Source organism: Pongo abelii, chromosome 11, assembly GCF_028885655.2.
Source record: "Pongo abelii isolate AG06213 chromosome 11, NHGRI_mPonAbe1-v2.0_pri, whole genome shotgun sequence".
Classification (NCBI taxonomy): domain Eukaryota; kingdom Metazoa; phylum Chordata; class Mammalia; order Primates; family Hominidae; genus Pongo; species Pongo abelii.
Genome location: NC_071996.2, coordinates 13231822 through 13253367, shown reverse-complemented (window position 1 = coordinate 13253367; position 21546 = coordinate 13231822).

Genomic DNA, 21546 nt, shown 5'->3' with positions numbered 1-21546 from the left:
ATGCAATTTGGAAAGGAACGGAAAAAAATGTGGAATGGAATGAAATGCAATCTGGAATGGAATGGAATGGAATGTGGAATGAAATGGAAGGCAAGGAATGGAATGCAGAATGGAATGGAATGAAATGTGGAATGCAATGCAATTGAATGGAAAGTGGAATGGAATGGAAAGGAATGTGGAATAGAATGGAGTGGAATGTAGATTGGAATGTGCAATGCAATGGAATGGAACGTGGAATGTAATGTGGAATGTAATGGAATGGAATGTGTAATGGAATGTGGTATGGAATGTGGAATGGAATGGAATGGAATGTGGAATGGAATGGAATGGAATGTGGAATGGAATGGAATGCCATGTGGAATTTAATGCAATGCAATGTAGAATGGAATAGAATTTGGAATGGAACAAAATGGAATGGAAAGTGGAATGGAAAGGAAATGAACGTGTAATGGAAAGGAATGCAATGAGGAATGAAATGGAATGGAATGGAATGTGGAATTGAATACGGAATGGAATGGAGTGAAATGGAATGTGGAATGGAATCTAATGGATTATGTATTGGAATGTTTAATGGAATGTGTACTGCAAAGTGGAATTGAATGGAATGGAACGTGGAATCGAATGGAATGGAATGTGGAATGCAATGGAATGGAATGTGGAAAGGAACGTGGAATGGAAATTAAGGCATGTGGAATGGAGTGTGGAATGGAACGTGGAATGGAAAGTGCAATGGAAAGTGGAATGGAATGGAATCGAATGCGTAATGGAATGTGGAATGGAACGTGGAATGGAACGTGGAGTGGTACATGGAATGGAATAGAATGGCGTGGAACGTTGAATGGATTGTGAAATGAAATGGAATAGAACGTGGAATGAATTTGGTATGGAATGGAATGGAAAGTGGAATGGAATGTGGAATGGAATGGAGTGGAACGTGGAATGGAATGTGGAATGGAACGTGTAATGGAAAGTGGAATGCAATGGAAAAGAAAGTGGAATGGAATGTGGAACGGAATGTTTAAAGGAACGTACAAGGGAATGTTAAATGTAATGTGGAATCGAAAGGAATGTAATGTGGAATAGAATGTGAAATGGAATGGAATGGAATCCGAAATGAAATAGAATGGAATGGCATAGAGTATGGAATGGAATGGAATGAAACATGGAATGGAACCTGGAAAGGAACGTGGAATGGAATGTGGAGTGGAATTGAATGGAATGTGGAATGGATGGGAATGGAATGGGGAATGGATTGTGGAATGGAATGGAATGGAATTGAATGGAATGGAAAGCAATGGAAAGGAATGGAATGTGGAATGGAATGTGCAATGGAATTGAATGTGGAATGGAATGTGGAATGGAGTGGAATGGAATGTGGAATTGAAAGTGGAGTGGAAGGTGGAGTGAAACATGGAATGGAATGGAATAGAACTTGGAATGGAATGTGGAATTGAATGGAATGGAATGTGTAAAAGTATGTAATCGAATGTGGAATGGAAAGTGGAATGGAATGGATTGCAATGTGGAATGGAATGTGCACTGAAATGGAATGGAAAGTGGAAGGGAATGATGAATGGAATGTGAAATGTAATGCAGAATGGAATGGAATGGAATGTGGAATGCAATATGGAATGGAAAGTAATGGAATGTGGAAGGGAAAGTGGAATGGAATCTGGAATGGAATGTGGAAAGGAATGAAATGGAATGTGGAAGGTAATGTGGAATCCAATGTGGAATGGAATGTGGAATGGAAAGGAATGGAATATGGAAATGATTGTGGAATGGAATGGAATGGAATGTGGAATGGAATGTGGAATGCAATGGAATGGAATGTGCAATGGAATGTGGAATAGAATGGAATGGAATGTGGAAAGCAATGTGGAATGGAATGGAATGGAAGGTGGAATGCAATAGAATGGAAAGTGGAATGAAATGTGGAATGCAATGGAATGGAATTTGGAATGGAATATGGAATGGAATGAAATGCAATGAGGAATGAAATATGGAATGGAATGTGGAAAGAAACGTGGAATGGAAGATGGAATGGAATGGAATGGAATGTGGAATGAAAGGTGGAATGGAATTGAATGGAATGGAAGGTTGAATGGAATGGAAGGTTTAAATACAATGGAATGGAATGTGGAATGGAATGTGGACTGGAATAGAATGCTATGCGGAATGGAATGTGGAATTGAATGGAATGGAATGTGGAATGGAACGTTCAATGGAATGTGGAATGGAATGTGGAATGGAATATAATGGAATGTGGAATGGAATGTGGCACGGAACGTGCAATGGAAAGGAACGGAAAGTGGAATGGATGTTGAATGGCACGGAAAGGAATGGAATGTGGAATGGAACGTGGAATGGAAAGTGGAATGGAATGGAATGGAACGTGGAATGGAATGTGGAGTAGAATGGAATGGAATGCGGAATGGAATGGAATGGAATGTGGAATGGAAAGGAATGGAACTAGGAATGGAACATGGAATAGAACGTGGAATGCAACGTGGAATGGAACGTGGAATGGAATGTGAAATGGAATGGAATGGAAAGTGGAATGGAATGGAATGGGATGTGAAATGGAATGAAATGGAATGGAATATGGAATTGTAGGGAATGGAACGGAATGGAACGCAGAATGCAATGGAAAGAAATGAGAAATGTAATGGAATGGAATGAAATGGAATGTGGAATGGAATGGAATGGAATGGAATGGAAATTGGAATTGTATGGAATGGAATGTGGAATGGGATGAAATGGAATGTGGAATGGAATGTGGAATGAAACAGAATGCAATCTGGAATACAATGTGGAATGGAATGCACAGAGGAAAGTGGAATGCAATGGAATGGAATGTGGAATGGAATGTGGAATTGAATGGAATGGAACGTAGAATGGAAAGTATAATGGAAAGGAACAGAACATGGAATGGAACGCGGAATGGAACATGGAATGGAATGGGCAATTGAAAGTGGAATAGAACATGGAATGTAATGGAATGGAAAGCGGAATGTTACCTGGAAGGTAATGTAATGGAAGGGAATGGAATGTGCAATGGATTGTGGAATGGAATGTGGAATGGAACAGAATGCAATGTGGAATGGAATGCGGAATGGAAAGTGCAAAGGAAAGTGGAATGTAATGGAATGGAATGTGGAATGGAACGAGGAATTTAACGGAATGGAGCGTGGAATGGAATGGAATATAACGTGGAATGGAACGTGGAATGGAACGGAATGGAATGTGGAATGGATGTGGAATGGAATGGAATGGGATGTGGAAAGAAATGTGGAATGGAATGTGTAAAAGAATGTAATGGAATGGAATGTGGAAAGGAATGGAATGGAATGTGGAATGGGATGTGGAATGGAATGGAATGCAAGGTGGAATGGAATGTGGAATGGAATGGACTGGAATGTGGAACGCAATGTGGAATGGAATGAAATGGAATGTGGAAAGAAATGTAATGGAAAGTAGAATGGAATGTGGAATGGAATGTGGAATGGAATGGAATGTGGAATGGAATGTGGAACGGTAAATGGAATGGAATGTCGAATGGAAAGTGGCATGGAACGGAAAGGAATGTGGAGTGGAATCTGGAATGGAATGTGGAATGGAAAATGGAATGGAACGTCAAATGGAAAGAAGAATGAAATGGAATGGAACGTGAAACGGATCTTGCAATGGAACGTGGAAAGGAACGTGGAATGGAATGTGGAATGGAGCATGGAATGTCAGGTGGAATGTAATGTGGAATGGAAAGTGTGATGCAATGGAATGGAAGGTGGAATGGAACGTGGAATGGAATGGAATGGAACGTGGAACGGAATGTGGAATGGAATGTGGAATGGAACTTGGAATGGAATATGGAATGGAACGTGGAATGGGAAGTGGAATGAAATGTGGAATGGAAAGGAATGAAATGTGGAACAGAATGTGGATTGGAAAGGAATGGAATCCGGAATGGAATGGTGTGGACTGTGGAAAGGAATGGAATGGAAAGTGGAATAGAACGTGGAATGGAACATAAAATGGACTGTGGAATGGAATGCAATGGAATGTGGAATGGAAGGGAATGGAATGTGTAATGGAATGTGGAATAGAATGGAATGGAATGGAATGGAAAGGAATGTTGAATGAAATGGAATGAAATGTGGAATGGAAATGAATGGAATGCGGAATGGAATGGAATTTTATGGAATGTGGAATGGAATGGAATGGAATGTGGAATGAAATGGAAAGGAATGTGGAATGGAATGGAATCCAGAATGCTATGTAATGGAATGAGGAATGGAAAATAATGGAATGGAATGGAATGTGGAAAGGAATGTAATGGAATCGAATGGAATGTGGAATGTAATGTAAAGGAATGGCATGGAATGAGGAATTGAATGGAACGGGAAATGAAATAGAATGGAATGGAATGTGGAATGGAATGGAATGGAATGGAATTGAAGTTGGAGTGGAATGTGAAATGGACAGCGGAATGGAACGTGGAATGGAATGAAATGGATGTTGGAATGGAGTGGAATGGAACGTGGAATGGAATGGAATGGAATGTTGAAAGGGACGTTGAATGGAACGTGGAATGGAAAGCGGAATGGAACTTATAATGGAATGGAAAGGAATGTGGAATGGAATGGAATGGAATGGAAGGTGGAATGGAATAGAATGGAATGGAATGGAATGTGAAATGGAATGTGGAATGCAACGTGGAATGGAATGGAATGGAATGTGAAATAGAATGTGGAATGGAAAGTGGAATGGAATGGAATGGAACGTGGAATGGAATGGAATGGAACGTGGAATGGAAAGGAATGGAGTTTTGAAAGTAACGTGGAATGGAATGGAATGGAACGTGGAGTGCAACGTGGAATGGAACGTGGAGTGGAACGTGGAATGGAATGTGGAATGGAACTTGGAATGGAACGTGGAATGGGAGGGAATGGAATGTGGAATGGAATGTGGAATTGAATGTGGAATGGAAAGTGGAATACCATTTAATGGTATGTGGAATGGAATGTGGAATGCAATGGAATGGAATGAGACTTGGAATGTGGCATGGAATGAGGAATTGAAATTGGAATGGAATGGAATGGAATGGAATGTGGAATGTAATGGAATGGAATGGAATGTGGAATGTAATGGAATGGAATGGAAGGCGGAATGGAATGTGGAAAGGAATGTGGAATGGAAAGTGGAATGGAAAGGAATGGAATGTTTTAATGGAATGGAATGGAATGAGGAATGGTTTGTGGACTGGAATCGAATGCACTGTGGAATGGAATGTGGAATGGAATACAATGGAATATGGAATGGAATGCTCAATGGAATGAGGAATGCAATGCACTGGAATGTGGAATGGAATGTGGAATGGAGTGTTGAATGGAACGGAATGGAATGTGGAATGGAATGTGGAATGGAATGTAGAATGGAATGTGGAATGGAAAGTGGAATGGAAAGGAATGGAATGTGGAATGAAATGTGGAATAGAATGTGGAATAAAATGTGGAATGGAACGTGGAATGGAACATGGAATGTAATGGATCGAATGTGGAATGGAGTGTGGAATGGAATGGAATGGAGTGTGCAATGCAATTTGCAATGGAATGGAATGGAATGTGGAATGGAATGGAAAGTGGAATGGAATGTGGAATGCAATGTAATGGAATGTGGAATGAAAAGTGGAATGCAATAGCATGAAATCTGGAACGGAATGTGGAATGGAATGGAAAGCAATGAGGAATGGAATGTGCAATGGAATGTGCAGTGGAGCGTGGAATGGAAGATGGAATGGAATGGGATGGAATGTGGAATGGAGTGTGGAATGGAATGTGGAATGGAATGGAATGGAATGCTGAATGGAATGTAGAATGCAAAATGAAATGGAATGGAATGGAATGTGGAATGGAACGTGGAATGCAATGGGATGGAACATGGAAGGGAACGTGGAATGGATCGTGGTTTGCAATGGAATAGAACTTGGAATGAAATGTGGAAAGTAATGCGGAATGGAACGTGAAATGGAATGGAATGGAACGTGAAATATAACATGGAATGGAACATAGAATGGAATGTGGAATTGAATGCTACATGGAATGTGGAATGGAATGTGGAATGGAAAGGAATGGAATGTGGAATGGAATGTGGAATGGAGTGTGGAATGAAACGTGGAATGGAATGTAATGGAAGGTGGAAAGGAACGTGGAATGGAACTTGGAATTGAATGGAATGGAATGTGGAATTGAAGGTGGAATGGAATGGAATGGAATTGAATGTGGAATGGAATGTGCAATAGAATGGAATGGAATGTGGAATATAATGTGGAATGGAATGGAACGGAATGTTGAAGGGAATGTGGAGTGGAATGTGGAATGTAATTAGCAATGGAATGGAATGAAATGTGGAATGAAATGTGGATTGTTATGTAATGGAATGTGGAATGCTGTGGACTGGAATGTGGAATGGAATGCGTAATCGAATTTAATGGAAAGTGGAATGGAACGTGGAATGCAATGGAATGGAATGGAATCTGGAATGGAATGAAATGGAATGTGGAATGAAATGTGGAATGGAATGTGGAATGGAATGGAAAGAAATGTGGAATGGAATGTTGATTGGAATGCAATGGAATGTGGAATGGAATGCGGATTATAATGGAAGGTAACTTAGAATACAATGCTGAATGGCATGTGAATTGCAATGAAATGGAATGTGGAATGGAATATGGAATGAAATGCAATGCAATGAGAATGGAATGCGGAATGGAATGTAGAATGGAATGAGGAATGGACTGCGGAATGGAATTGTGGAATGGAATGTGGCATGGAATGTGGAATGGAATGGAATTTAATGTGGAATAGAATGGAATGGAATGTTGAATGGAATGTGAATTGGAATGCAACTGAATGTGGAATGGAATGTGGAATGGAAAGCAAAGGAATGAGAATGGAATGTGGAATTGAATGTGCAACAGAATGGAATGGAATGTGGAATGGAATGTAGAATGGAAAGTGGAATGGAACGGAATGGAATGTGGAATGGAATGTGGAATGGAATGTGGAAGGGAATGGAATGGAATATGGAATGGAATGTGCAATGGAATGTGGTAGGAACGGAATTGAATGTGCAATGGAAAGTGGAATGGTATGTAGAATGTAAAGTGGAAAGTAATGGAATGGAAAGCGGAATGGAATGGAATGGAATGTGGAAAAGAATATCGAATGGAACGTGAAATGCAATGTGGAATGGAATGTGGAATGGAATATCGAATTTAACGTGAAATTGAATGGAACGGAATGTTGAATGGAACGTGGAATGGAATGCAATGGAATGTGGAATGGAAGGTGGAATGGAATGGAATGCAATGTGGAATGGAATCTTTAAAGGAAAGTGGAATGTAATGGAATGGAATGTGGAACGGAACGTGGAATGGAATAGAATGGAATGTAGAATGGAATGTGAAATTGTAAATGGAATTGAAAGAGGATAGTAATGTGAAATGGAATGGGCAATGGAATGTGGACCGCAACGTGGAACAGAATGGAATGGAAAGTGGAAAGGAACTTGGAAAGAATGGAGTGGATCTTGGATTGGAATTTGGAATTGGATTTGGAATGGAAAGTGGAATGGAACATGGAATGGAATGGAATGGAATGTGGAAAGCAATGGAAGGCCACTAGGAATGCAATGTGGAATGGAATGTGGAATGGAAGGTGGAATTGAACGTGGAAAGAAATGGAATGGAAAGTGGAATGGAATGTGGAATGGAATGGAAAGGAATGTGGAATGGAATGGAATGGAATGTGGAATATAAAGGAATGGAATGTGGAATTGGACGTGGAATGGAACATGGAAGGCAACATGGAATGGAACGTGAAATGGAATGTGGAATGCAATAGAATTTAATGTGGAATTGAATGGAATGGAATGTGGAATGGAAAGGAATGGAACGTGGAATGGAACGTGGAATGGAATGGTATGGAACTTGGAATGGAATGTGGAATGGAATGGAACGGAACTTGGAATGCAGTGTGGAAAGGAATGTGGAATGGAACGTGGAATGGAACGTTGAATGGAGTGGAAAGGAACATTGAATGAAATGGAATGGAACGTGGAATGGAATGTGGAATGGAATGGAATGGAATTTAGAATGGAATGGAATCCAACGTGGAATGGAATGGGATGAAGTGGAATGTCCAATGGAATGGAAAGGAATGTGGAATTCAATTGAATGGAATGTGGAATGGAATGGATCGGAATGTGGAATGGAATGGAATGGAACGTGGAATGGGATGAGGAATGGAATGTGGAATGGATTGTTTAATGGAATGGAATGGAATGATGAATAGAATGGAACGGAATGGAATGTGGAATGGAATGTGGAAAGGATCGTGGAATGGAATGGAATGGAATGTGCAATGGAATGGAATGGAATGTGTAATGGAATAGAATGGAATGGAATGGAAAGTGAAATAGAATGTGGAACGAATGTGAAATGTAGTGTAATGGAATGGAAAGGAGTGTGGAATCTAATGCAATGGAATGTGGAATGGAATGGAATGGAATGTGCAACGGAATGGATGGAATGTGCAATGGAATGGAATGGAATGTGGAATAGAATGAAATGGAATGTGGAATCAAATGGAATGGAATGTTGAATAGAATTGAATGGAATGCTGAATGGAATTTGAAGTGGAAAGGAATGGAGTAGAACGGAATGTGGAATGCAATGGAATTGAATGGAATATGAAATGGAATGGAACGTGGAATGGAATATGAAACTTAATGGAATGGAATGGGGAATGTAACGGAATGGAATGGAATGTGGAATGGAATGGAATGGAACGTGGAATTGAATGGAATGGAATGGAATATGCAATGGAATGGAATGGAATGGAATGCAGAATAGTGTGGAATGGAATATGGAATTTAAAGTAGAGGAAAGGAATGTAATGGAATAGTATGCAATGTGGAACTGAATGGAATGGGAAGTGGATTGCAAGGGAATGGAATGTGGAATGGACAGGAATGGAATGGAATGTAAGCTGGAAAGGAATGGGAAATGAAATGTGGAAGGGAAAGAGGAATGGAATGAAAACGAACATGGAATGGAATGGAATGGAATGGAATGGAACGTGGAATGGAACGTGGAATGGAAGGTTAATTGTATTGGAATGGAATGCAATGCAATTGAATGGAATGCATTGGAATGCAATGGAAAGGAATGTAGAAAGAAACGTGGAATGCAATGAAATGGAACTGGGAATAGAAAGTAGAATGGAATGTCCAATGGAAAGTGGAATTGAACGTGGGATGGAATGGAATGGAACATAGAATGGAATGTGGAATGGAATCTGGAATGGAATGGAATGGAATGTGGTCTCGAAAGTGGAATGGAATGGAATGGAATGTGGAAGGGAATTTGGAATGGAATGTGGAATGGAATGTGGAATGGAACATGGAATGTAATGTGGAATGAAATTTGGAATGGAATCGAAAGTAATGTGGAATGGAATGCAATGGAATGTGCAATGGAATTGAATGGAATGTGGAACAGACTGTGCAATGGAATGGAATGAAATCCAGAATGCAATGGAATGGAATGGTATGGAACGTGGAATGGATTGGACTGAATCATGGAAAGGAACGTGGAATGGAAAGTGGAATGGAATGTGGAATGGAATGGAATGGAATGTGGAATGGAAACGAATGGAATGTGGAATGTGGACTGGAACGTGGAATATAATGGAATTGAATGTGGAATGGAATGGAATAGAATTTGTTACGGAATGTGGAATGGAATGGAATAGATTGTGGTTGTAATGTGAAATGGAATGGATACGAATGGAATGTGGAATAGAATGGAATGGAAAGGAATGTGCAATGGAATGGAATGGAATGGAAAGTGATATGCAATGGATTGTCATGGAATGGAATGTGGAATGGAAGTGTATGAAATTTGGAATTATTGTGCCATTGAATGGAATGGAATGTGTAATTGAATGAAATGGAATTGAATGGGATGTGGAATGGAATGGAACAGAACGTTGAATGGAATAGAACGCATTCTGGAATGGAATGGAATATGGATTGGAATGGAACGGAATGTGGAATGCAATGAGGAATGGAATGGAATGTGCAAAGGAATGTGGAATGTAACGGAATGGAATGTGGAATTGAACGTGGAACGGAAAGTGTAATGGAACGAAATGGAATATGGAATGGAATGTGGAATGGAATGATGAATGGAATGTGGAAGGTTATGTGGAATGGAAGGTGAAAAGGAATGGACTGGAATGTGGAATGGAACGTGGAATGGAGTGCAATGGAACGTGGAATCGAACGTGGAATGGAAAGTGGAATGTGGAATGCAATGGAATGGACTGTGGAAAGGAATGGAATGGAATGTGGAATGGAATGTGTAATCGAATGGAATGGAATGGTGTGGAGTGTGGAATGGAAGGGTATGGAATGTGGAATGGAATGTGGAGTGGAATGGAATGTAATGGAATGTGGAATGGAATGCAATGGATCGTGAATTGGAACATGGAATGGAATGTGGAATGGAATGTAATGAAACCTGTAATAGAATGGAATGGAACGTGGAATAGAATAGAATGGAATGGAATATGAAATAGAGTGGAATGGAATAGAATGAGAATGGAATGCAATGAAATGTGGAATAGAAGGAGGAACGGAATGGAATGGAAGAGTATGTAATGGGGAATGCAGCGGAATGTAATGCGGAATTGAATGTGGAATGGAATGGAATGCAACGTGAAATGGAATCTCGAATAGAATTTGTAATGGAATGGAATGGAATGTGGAACGGAATGCATTGGAATGTGGAGTGGAATTTGGAAAGGAACGGAATGGAATGGGAAAGGAATTTCGAACAGAATGGAATGGAAAGTGGAATGGAATGTGGACTGGAATGGAATGGAATGTGGAATGGAATGGAATGGAATGTGGAATGGAATGGAATGGAATGGGAATGGAATGTGGAATAGAATGGAATGGAAAGTGTAATGGAGTGTGGACTGGAATGGAATGGAATGTGGAATGGAATGGAATGGAAGGTGCAATGGAATGTGGTGTGGCACGTGCAATTGAATGGAGTGCAATGTGGAATGGAATGTGGAATGGAATGTGAAATGGAAAGTGGAATGGAATGCAATTTGGAATGGAACGTGAAATGAAGTGGAATGCAACGTGGAATGGAACGTGGAATGGAACGTGGAATGTAATGTGGAAAGGACAGTGGAATGGACTGGAATGGAATGAGGAATGGAATGCGGAATGGAATGGAATGGAACGTGGAGTGGAATGTGCAATGGAATGTGGAACAGAACGTGGAATGGAATAGAACGGAAAGTGGAAAGAAACGTGGAATGTAAAGGAATGGAATGTGGAATGGAATGTGGAATGGACAGTGGAATGAAATGGAATGGAATCTGGAATGGAATGTGGAATGGAAAGGAATGGAATGTGGAATGGAACGTGGAATGGAACATGGAATGGAATGGAATGGAATGTGGAATGAAACGTGGAATGGAATGGAATGGTATGTGGAATAGAATGTGGAATGGAACGTGCAATGGAATGGAATGGAACCTGGAATGGAATGTGGAATGGAAAGTAATGGAATGGAGAGGAATGTGGAATGGAATGGAATGGAATGGAAAGGAAAGTGGAATGGAATGTGGAAAAGAATGTGGAATGGAATGTAGAATGGAACGGAATGGAATGTAGAATGGAATGTGGAAAGAATGTGAAACGGTATGGAATGGAATGTGGAATGGAATGTGGAAAGAAATGTGGAATGGTATGTGGAATAGAACGGAATGGAATGTGGAATGGAATGTGGAATTGAATGTGGAATGGAACGTGGAATGGAATGGAATGGAACAGAATGGATTGCGGAATGGAAGGGGGAATGGAATATGGAATGGAATGTGGAATGGAATATGGAATGGAACGTGGAATGGCATGGAATGGAACGTGGAATGGAACGTGGAATTGAACGTGGAATGGAAAGTGGAAAGGAACATGGAATAGAATGTGCAAAGCAATGTGGAATGGAACATGGAAAGGAAAGGAATGGAAACTCAAGTGGAATGTGGAATGGAATGGAATAGAAAGTGGAATGGAATGTAGAATGGACTGTGGAATGGACCGTGAAATGGAACGTGGAATGCATTTGAATTTAATGTGGAATGGAATGTGGACTGGAAAGGAATGGAAAGTGGAATCGAATTTAATGGAATGTTGAATGGAATTTGGAATGAAATGCGGTGTGGCACGTGTAATGGAATGGCGTGCAATGTGGAATGGAACGTGGAATGAAATGGAATGGAAAGTCGAATGGAACGTGGAATGGAATGTGGAAAGAAAAGTTGAATGGAATGTAATGGAATGTGGAATGGAACGCGGAATATAATAGAATGGACTGTGGAATGGAAAGGAATGGAATGTGGAACGGAATGTGGAATGGAACGTGGAATATAATAGAATGGAATGTGGAATGCAATGTGGAATGGAATTTGGAATGGAATGTGGATTGGAATGGAATGGAATGTGGAATGGAATGTGGAATGGAATGTGGAATGGAATGGAATGGAATGGAGTAGAATGTGGAAAGAATTGGAATTGAAAAGAATGGATTGTGGAATGGAATGTGGAAAGGAATGTGGAATGGAATGTGGAATGGAACGGAATGGAATGTACAATGGAATGTGGAAAGGAATGTGGAATGGAATGGAATGGAATGTGGAATGGAATGTGGAAAGGAATGTTGAATGGAATGTGGAATGGAACGGAATGGAATGGAATGGAATGTGGAATGTAATGTGGAATGGAACGTGGAACGGAAAGGAATGGAATGGAATGGATTGTGGAATTGAATGTGGAATGGAATATGGAATGGAACGTGGAATGGAATGGAATGGAACGTGGAATGGGAGGAAATGTTATGTGGAATGGAACGTGAAATGGAATGGAATGGAACGTGGAATAGAACGTGGAATGGAATGTGGAATGGAACGTGGAATGGAATGTGGAATGGAATGTGGAATGTAACGTGGAAAGGAAAGGAATGAAAACTCGAGTAGAACGTGGAATGGAATGCAACGTGGAATGGAAAGTGGAATGGAATGTCGAATGGAACGTGAAATGGAAAGTGGAATGCACTGGAATGGAATGTGGAATGGAGTGTGGAATGGAATGTGGAATGGATGGCAAGGCAATGTGCAGTGGAATGTGGAATCGAATGGAATGGATAGTGGAATGGAATGGAATGCAATCTGGAATAGAATGTGAAATGGAATAGAAAGGAATCAGGAATGGAATGGAATGGAAGGGTGTGGAATGCGGAACGCAATGGAATGGAACGTGGAATGGAAAGTGGAATGGAACATGGAATGGAATCTGAAATGTAATGGAATTGAATGTGGAATGAAAGGGAATGGAATGTGGAATGGGATGTGGAATGGAATGTGGAATGGAATGGAATGGTATGGAATGTGGATATGGAATGGAAAGGAATAGAATGGAATGTGGAATGCAATGAAATGGAAGATGGAATGGATTGGTATGGAATGTGGAATGGAATGGAAATGAATAGAATGGAATGCGGAATGCAATGCAATGGAAGATGCAATGGAATGGAATGGAATGGAATATGGAATGGATTGGAATGTAATGGAATGAGGAATTGTATGGAATGTAATATGGAATTTAATGTAGATGAATGGAATATAATGGAATAGTATTTAATGTGATATTGAATGGAAAGGGAAGTGGATTGGAATGGAATGGAAAGTGGAATGGATAGGAATGTAATGGAATAGAAGGTGGAATGGAATGTGCAATGGAATGTGGAATGGAATGAGGAATGGAATGCAATGGAACGTGGAATGGAATGGAATGGAAAGTGGAATGAAATGGAATGGAACATGGAAAGGAACGTGGAGTGGAACGTGGAATGGAATGGAATGGAATGGGGAATAGAAAGTGGAATGGAATGTCCAATGGAAAGTGGAATTGAACGTGGAATGGAATGGAATGGAACATGGAATGGAATGTGGAATGTAACGTGGAAAGGAAAGGAATGAAAAGTCGAGTAGAACGTGGAATGGAATGGAATGGAACGTGGAATGGAATGTGGAATGGACTGTGGAATGGAACGTGAAATGGAACGTGGAATGCATTGGAATGGAATGTGGAATGGAGTGTGGAATGGAATGTGGAATGGATGGCAAGGCAATGTGCAGTGGAATGTGGAATCGAATGGAATGGGTTGTGGAATGGAATGGAATGCAATCTGGAATAGAATGCGAAATGGAATAGAAAGGAATCAGGAATGGAATGGAATGGAATGGTGTGGAATGCGGAATGCAATGGAATGGAACGTGGAATGGAAAGTGGAATGGAACGTGGAATGGAAATTGGAATGGAACACGGAATGGAATCTGGAATGTAATGGAATGGAATGTGGAATGAAAGGGAATGGAATGTGGAATGGGATGTGGAATGGAATGTGGAATGGAATGGCATGGTATTGAATGTGGAATGGAATGGAAAGGAAAAGAATGGAATGTAGAATGCAATGCAATGGATGATGGAATGGATTGGTATGGAATGTGGAATGGAATGGAAAGGAATAGAATGGAATGTGGAATGCAGTGCAATGGAAGATGGAATTGAATGGAAAGGAATGGAATATGGAAAGAACTGGAATGTAATGGAATGTGGAATTTTATGGAATGTAATATGGAATTTAATGTAGAGGAATGGAATGTAATGGAATAGTATTTAATGTGGAATTGAATGGAAAGGGAAGTGGATTGGAATGGAATGGAAAGTGGAATGGATAGGAATGGAATGGAATAGAAGGTGGAATGGAATGTTCAATGGAATGTGGAATGGAATGAGGAATGGAATGGAATGGAACGTGGAAAGGAATGGAATGGAAAGTGGAATGAAATGGAATGGAACGTGGAATGGAACGTGGAGTGGAACGTGGAATGGAATGGAATGGGGAATAGAAAGTGGAATGGAATGTCCAATGGAAAGTGGAAATGAACGTTGAATGGAATGGAATGGAACACGGAATGGAATGTGGAATGGAATGTGGAATGGAATGGAATGGAATGTGGTCTCGAAAGTGGAATGGAATGGAAGGCAATGTGGAATGGAATGTGGAATGGAAAGTGGAATGGAACGTGGAATGGAATGTGGAATGGAACGTGGAGTGGAATGTGGAATGAAATGTGGAATGGAAACGAATGGAATGTGGAATGGAATGAAACGTAATGTGCAATGGAATGGAATGGAATGTGGAATAGAATATGGAATGGAATGGAATGGAATCCAGAATGGAATGGAATGAAATGGTATGGAATGTGGAATGCAACGTGGAATGGAAAGTATAGGGAATGTGTAATGAAACGTGGAATGGAATCCATTCCTCGTTCCATTCTACATTCCATTGCCCATTCCATGTAGAATGGAACGAGGAATGGAATGGAATGGAAAGGGGAATGGAACGCGGAATGGAATGAAATTGAACGTGCAATGGAATGTGGAATGCAATGTGGAATGGAACGTGTAATGGAACGTGGAAACGAATGGATTGGAATGTGGAATGGAAACTAGAATGGAATGGAATGGAAGGTGGAATGGAATGTGGAATGGATTGTGAAATGGAATTGATTGCAATGTGGAATGGAATTGAATGGAATGTGGAATGGAATGTGGACTGGAATGGCATGCAATCTGGAAAGGAATGTGGAATGGAATGGAATGGAATGTGGAATGGATTGTTTAATGCAATGTGCAATGGAATGTAATAGAATGTGGAATGGAATGTAGAATGGAATGCGGAATGGAATGTGAAATGGAACGTGGAATGGAATGGAAAGGAACGTGGAATGGAACTTGTAAAGGAACGTGGAATGGAACGTGCCATGGAATGTGGAATGGAGGGTGGAATGGTATGTGGAATGCAACGTGGAATGGAAAGTGGAATGAAATGTGCAATGGAATGTGGGAAGGATCATGGAATGGAATGTGGAATGGAACGGAATTTAATGTGTAATGGAATGTGGAATGGAAAGTAGAATGGAATGGAATGGAATCTGCAATGGAAAGTGGAATGGAACATGTAATCTAAAGTGGAATGGAACATGGAATGGAACATGGAATGGGATGTTCAATGGAATATGGAATGGAAAGTTGAATGGAATGCAATGGAAAGTGCAATTGAACGTGGAATGGAATGGAAAGGAATGGGGAATGGAACGTAGACTGGAACATGGAAACGAATGTGGAATGGAATGTGGAAGGGACTGTGGAGTGGAAAGGAATGGGATGGAATGGAATGTGGAATGGAATGTGCAATGTACTGTGCAATTGAATGTGGAATGGATAGTGGAATGGAACGTGAAATGGAATGTGGAATGGAATAGGGAATGGAAAGTGAAATTGAATGGAATGGAATGTTAAATTGAACATGGAATGGAATGGAAAGGAATGTGGAATGGAATGTGGAATGGAACATTGAACGTAATGGAATGGATTGTGGAATGGAATCTGGAAAGGAAAGTGGAATGGAATGGAATGGAAAGTGGAAAGGAACATGGAATGCAATGGAATGCAATGTGGAATGGAACCTGGAATTGAAACTGGAATTGAACGAGGAATGGAATGTGGAATGGAATGGGCAATGTAATGTGAAATGGAATGTGGAAGGGAATGGAATGGAAAGTGGCATGCAACTTGGAAAAAATGGAACGTGCATTGGAATGTGGAATGGAACGTGGAATGGAACGTGGAAAGGAATGGTTTGGAATGTGGAATGGAAAGGAATGGAACTTGGAATGCAATGTGGAATGGAATGTGGAATGGAACGGGGAATGGAATGTGGAATAGAATGGAATGGAATGGGGAATGGAATGGAATGGAATGTGGCATGGAAAGTAATGGAAAGTGAAATGGGACGTGGAATGGAACATAGAATGCAACGTGGATTGGAAAGTGGAATGAAATGTGGAATGCAATGGAATGGAATGTGGAATGGAATGGAATGGAATGTGGAATGGAATTGAATGGAGTGGAATCTGGAAGGGAATCGAATGGAATGGAATGGAAATCGGAAAGAAATGGAATGGAATGTGGAAAGGAATGGAATGGAAAGGATTGGAATGTGGAATGCAATGGAATGGAACTTGGAATGGAATGTGGAATGGACTGTGCAATGGAATGGAATGGAATGGAATGAGGAATGGAAAGAATTGGAATGTGGAATGCAATGGAATGGAACTTGGAATGGAATGTGGAATGGACTGTGCAATGGAATGGAATGGAATGTGGAATAGAATGGAATCGAATGGAATGGAAAGCGAAATAGAATGTGGAATGGAAAGTGAAATGGAATGTGGAATGTAATGGAATGGAAGGTGGAATGGAGTGGAATGGAACATGTAATGGAACGTGGAATGGATCATGGAATGGAAAGTGGAATGGAATGTGGAATGCAATGGAATGGAACGTGGTATGAAATGTGAAATGGAATGGAATGGAGTGTGGAATGGAATGTGGAACGTAATGCAATGGAATGAGTATGAAAAGTGGAATGGAATGGAATGCAATGTGGAATGGAATGTGAAATGGAATGGATTGGAATGTGGAAAGGAATGTGGAATAGAATGCGGAATGGAACGGAATGGAATATGGAATGGAATGTGGAATGGAATGTGGAATGAAACTTGGAATGGAACGTGGAATTGAATGGAATTTAACTAGTAATAGAATATGGAATGGAATGGAAGGGAATGTGGAATGAAATGTCGAGTGTAATGGAATGGGACGTGGAAAGGAATGGAATGGAGTATAGAATGGAATGTGGAATGGAAAGGAATGTAATGTGAAATAGAATGTGGAAAGGAACGTGGAATGGAATGGAATTGAATGTGGAATGGAACGTGAAATGGAATGCAATGGAACGTGGAATGTAACATGGAATGGAATGTGGAATGGAATGTGGAATTGAATGCGGCATGGATTGTGGAATGCAATGTGGAATGGAACGGAATGGAATGTGGAATTGAGTGTGGAATGGAACGTGGAATGGAATGTAATGGAAGGTGGAATGGAACGTGGAATGGAACGTGGAATGGAATGGAATGGAATGTGGAATGGAATGGAATGGAATGGAATGTGGAATGGAATGGAATGGAATGTGGAAGGGAACGTCGAATGGAAAGTGGAATGGAATGTGGAATGCAATGGAATGAAATGTGGAATGAAATGTGGATTATAATGCAACGGAATGTGAAATAGTATGGACTGGAATGTGGAATGGAAAGTTTAATAGAATTTAATGGAAAGGGGAATGGAAAGTGGAATGGAATGTAGTGGAATGGAAAGTGGAATGGAATGAAATTGAATGTGGAATGGAATGCGGAATGGAATGAGGAATGGAATGGAATGAAACGTTGAATGGAATGTTGACTGGAATGGAATGCAATGTGGAATGGAATGCCGATTATAATGGAACGTAAATTGGAATACAATGTCGAATGGCATGTGAATAGGAATGCAATGGAATGTGGAATGGAATATGGAATGAAATGCAATGGAATGAGAATGGAATGTGGAATGGAATGTGGAATGGAATGTGGAGTGGACTGCGGAATGGAATTGTGGAATGGAATGTGGCATGGAATGTGGAATACAATGGAATGGAATGGAATGTGGAATGGAATGTGAATTGGAATGCAGCTGAATGTGGAATGGAATGTGGAATAAAATTCAATGGAATGAGAATGGAATGTGGAATGGAATGTGGAATGGAATGGAATGGAAAGTGTAATGGAATGTGGAATGGAAAGTGGAATAGAATGAAATGGAATGTGGAAAAGAATGTGGAATGGGTTCTTTCATGGAATGGAATGGAATGTGTAATGGAATTTGCAATGGAATGTGGAATGGATTGTTGAATGGAATGTTATGGAATGTGGTATGGAATGTGAAATGGAATTTGGAATGGAACGGAATGAAATGTGCAATGGAATGTGGAATGTTATGTGGAATGTAAAGTGGAATGGAATGGAATGGAATGTGGAATGGAACGGGGAATGGAACATGGAATGCAACGTGAAATGGAACATGGAATGGAACCTGAAATGGGATTAGCAATGGGATGTGGAATGGAAAGTTGAATGGAATGGAATGGAACGTTGAATTGAACGTGGAATGGAATGCAATGCAAAGTGGAATGGAACGTCGAATGGAACGTGTAAAGGAATGTGGAATAGAACGTAGAATGGAATGTGGAATGGAATGTGGAAGGGAATGTGGAATGGAATGGAATGGAATGGAATGGAATGGAATGGAATGAGGAGTGTAACGTGCAATATATCGTGGAATTGAATGTGGAATGTTGAATGGAATGGAATGGAATGTGGAAGGTAATGTGGAATGGAATGTGGAACGGAATGTGGAGTGGAACGCGGAATGGAATGTCGAATGGAAAGAGGAGTGGAATGTGGAATGGAATATGGAATGGAACGTGAAATTGAATGGAATGGAATGTTGAATGGAACGTGGAATGGAATGGAATGGAATGTGGAATGGAATGTGGAATGGAATGTGGAATGTAAGGGAGTGAAATGTGGAATGGATTCTGGAAAGGAAAGTGTAATGGAATGGAATGGAAAGTGGAACGTAACATGGAATGGAATGGAATGGAATGTAGAAAGGAACGTGGAATTGAAAATGGAATGGAAAGGGTAGTGTAATGTGGATGGGAATGGGCAATGGAATGTGGAATGCAACGTGGAATGGAATGGAATGGAAAGTGGAATGGAACTTGGAAAGAACGGAATGGAACTTGGATTGGAATGTGTAATGGAATTTGGAATGGAAGGTGGAATGGAAAGTGGAAAGGAATGGAATGGAATGTGGAAAGGAATGGAAGGGAACTTGGAATGCAATGTGAAATAGAATGTGGAATGGAATGTGGAACGGAATGTAATGGAAAGTTGAATGGACTGCAATGGAATATGGAATGGAATGGAATGGAATGTGGAAAGGTATGGATTGTAATGGGATGGATTGTGTATGGAATCGAAAGATATGTGGAATGAAATGGAATAGAATATGGAATGCAAAGTGGAATGGAACGTGGAAAGGAATGGAAAGCAAAGAGGAATGGAATGTGGAATGGAAAGAGGAATGCAAGGTGGAATGGAATGTGGAATATGGAATGGAATGCAATGGAATGTGGATTGGAATGGAATTGAATGTTGAATGGAAAGGAATGCAGAATGGCATGGAATGGAATGTGGAATGGAATGGAATGGAATGAAAAGTGGAAAGTAATGGAATGGAGCAAGGAATGGAATGGCATGCAATGTGGAAAGGAATGTGGAATGGAATTGAATGGAATGGAATGTGGAATGGAATTGAACGAAATGTGGAATGGAATGGAATGGAAAGGAATGTGGAATGGAATGCAATGTAATGGAATGGAAAGTGGAATGGAATGGAATGAAATGTGGAATGACATGGAATGGAATTGGGAATGGAATGGAATGGAATGGAATGGAATATGAACTGGAATGGAATTGAATGTGGAATGGAATGGAATGGAAAGTGGAATAGACTGGAATTGAATAGAATGTGGAATGGAATGGAATAGAATGAAATGTGAAATGGAATAGAATGTGGAATGGAATCTGTAATGGAATGGAAATTTGAATGGAATGGAATGAAATGTGGAATGGAATGGAATGGAATGTGGAATGGAATGGAAAGGAATATGGAATGGAATGGAATAGAATTTGGAATGGAATGGAATGGAACGTGGAATGGAATGGAAGGTGGAATGGAATGGGTAATAGAGTGGAACAGAATGGAATGTGGAATGAAATGGAAAGTGGAATGCAATACAATGTAATGTGGAATGCATTTGAATGGAATGTGGAATGGTATACAATGAAATATGGAGCGGAATTGAATGCAAAGGGAAATGGAATGGAATGGAATGGAATGGAATGAGGAAAGGAGAGGAACGGAATGTGGAACGGATCGGAATGAAAAGGAATATGGAATGGAAAGGAACATGGAATGGAATGGAATGGTACGGAATGGAACGGAATGTAGAAAGAATGGAATGGAATGTGGAATGGAATGGAACGTAACGGAATGTGGAATGGAATTGAATGGAAACTGAAATGGAATGGAATGGGATGTGGAATGGAACGAAATGGAATGGAATGGAATGTGTAATGGAATGGAATGTGTAATGGAATATGGAAAGGAATGGAATGGAATGGAATGGAATGTGGAATGGAATGAACGGGATTGCATAATGTAATGGAATGGAATGGAATGGGGAATGTAATGTAATTTGGAATGTAATGGAACGGAAAGGAATGGAATGTAGAATGGAATGGAATAGATTGTGTAATGGAAAGGAATGCAATGGAATGGAATGTGGAATGGAATGGAATGGAATGGAATGTAGAAAGAGATGGA